Genomic DNA, 2,420 nt, shown 5'->3' with positions numbered 1-2,420 from the left:
CATCTCACTTTGTGGCGCAAGCTGCTGCAGTCATAGACTGGAAGAGTAGACTGTCACAAAGGAAAGGACCTTCAACACCCCTCGCTGACTTTGACAGATTTCCCAGGCCAGTGCATTAACCTCCAGGAGCTCCGAGCTCTCCATCGTCGTATCCACCTGTGAAAATGTAACGCCATCCCTTTCAAGTCAGAAGGCAGGGGAGGGCCGATGACAGGGGGATGGCGTCTCGCATTATTCATTACAGGTCAATGTTTCCACCTGGGCTAGGCCACGAAAGGGCTTGTTTTAGGGAAAATCTTATTCACGACTTGGATCCTAAAAAAGTAGAGGCAAGAGCTGCACATAGGGTTAGACAGTTTCTTTTAAGAAGGGGAAACGGTCTAAGCCTTTACCAACAAATGTGTCCCTCATGCTGTGCATCCTGGGCCACTCTAAAATAGGTGCCAGTGCTCAAAGAAAGGAGACTCTGGGCGACAGCTAGCACAAGTCACCTCGCTAAGAGCTCAAGCTCTCTCCTCGCTCGGCCTCTGTGTCTCTTTCTCCATAATCCGGGTCTTTGTCTGCTGTGTTCATACTACCCAGACCTTTCCTCATCTTCTTGCCAGGCATCCTTGGTTGTCACTTGGTTGTCACCTCGAGCCAAGGCCATCCCAGGGCCAGGAGGATGAGGTTGCCTCTGAAGGGCGCCAAAGAAGACAACGGTTCCGTTATAACTAGGCGGTTGGGACATGGTTGGCCTCTGATGGCGGCATTCAAGGCCAAAGTCTGAGCCACCTCCACTGGTCCCAATCCAGCTCTTACCAAGTTCCCAAAGGAAAACCGCTGACCCTTGGCTCTGTGGGTAGGAAGGGGCCTCATCACTAGGATGCTGTCAGCTCAAACAGCAGTAAAGCAGGAGAATCTGAGCCCCGGCAGCCACGTAAGCCCCAGGAGAGACCACGCAAGGTGCTGGAGCAGCAGAGCCCCCGCTGCCATGCTCCGTGCCGCACCCTCGCCCGGTCACTGGGCGTCCTCTGTTGCTCTGGAGTGAAGAGCTCTAAAGAATCAGGCTGCCATCCACTTTTCTCCAGATGAAGGAAAGCCATTTCCAGGTCTCAGATCTGCTCTATCAGGTGTCACATGGGGGCGGGGGGGAGTGTCACATAAGGCAGGGAAGAAGTTGACTTGTACTGGCACATGCGTGGGCTCGCGGGCTTTTGGAGAGAACGTGGCTTGGCGAAAGCGGCACAGTATTAATATCTAGGGTAGGACGCAGCCTCTTATGGATCCACAGTCAAATCTAGGAAAATGAACAAAATTTGGGAGTTTGAGGCCTGGTACATTTAAATCCTCAAAGGGTTTGGAACGAAATAAACAGATGTAAAAATCCGGCTTTGGTGTGTATGTTGCCTACTAACCTGAAGCAGGCAGTTTGGCTTCAGACGTGACATCTCGTTTCAAATCAAATTTCTGCCGGGGAATAACCTTCGAGTCTCCCTGGTGTCTACTCTGCGTTAAATGTACGTGGGGGAAATGGCGGCCTCGAGATACAGAGAGGCTACAGCAAGTTCACACATTTCATCAGTGACAAAGCAGGTTGAGACCTGAGCTCAGGTAAGTGACTTGCGGTTCAGTCCAAAGATGAGGAAACTGACCGCAGAATGGGAGGATGACATGCCAGCCGCATTCAACGACTATGTGGCATGGCCACGTCCAACAGGCTCTCAGCAGGACCAGCTCGCTGCAAAATGAAACCCGAGCCAAGTCTGTCAGCACAGCCCCCGTTCTCATGGTTACCCTCCCTCCCAACTGACACACAGTTCTGGCCTTGGAGAGTTGGTGCCACCTACGGCCGTTCCAACGCCAGCGAGCCAAGGCGCAAGGGCAGTGAATCTTCCTATGACCGCACACTGGGCAGAGCAGGGCGCGCGGAGGGGACTGGCTCCCTTTGAAGGGCGGTTTAGCACCCAGCTCTTGGCAGGGAGCTCCTGCCTGTGCTGACAGCGTCGGGGTGGCAGAGTCCTCATCTCCTCCCACGGAGACCAGCTGCTGTGTCCTGCTGCCTGGCTCCAGGCGCTGCCAGCCGAGGTGGGCGGCCCGCCACGCACTCCCGCCTCCAGTGGCCCTCGGGCCCTGCTCTGTGTTTGGTCATTCGGCATCGTTAGATTCAAAGCCGTGGCATCCCGAGCTGTGGACCCCCACGTCATTCTTAGGAGCACACGCTGCCCTCCGGGGCCTTCCATGCGCGGGGACAGCCACTTCCCAGAGGCAGAGCAGGCCCGCCGACGGGGACTGCAGGTCCCCCAGCGGGTCCCTGTCGTCTCACAGCCAGCACCGGGATAGGGAGGGTGTGGGTTGAACCGGAGCCCGGGAGCAGGTCCGGAAAGTCTCGTGAGCGCAACGTGGACGTCGCAGAGGCGCGAGGAGGGGACCCGGCGCCG

The sequence above is a fragment of the Pteropus vampyrus genome, unplaced genomic scaffold (assembly GCF_000151845.1).
Source record: "Pteropus vampyrus isolate Shadow unplaced genomic scaffold, Pvam_2.0 Scaffold361, whole genome shotgun sequence".
Taxonomy (NCBI): Eukaryota; Metazoa; Chordata; class Mammalia; order Chiroptera; family Pteropodidae; genus Pteropus; species Pteropus vampyrus.
This window is presented reverse-complemented; position numbering follows the sequence as displayed.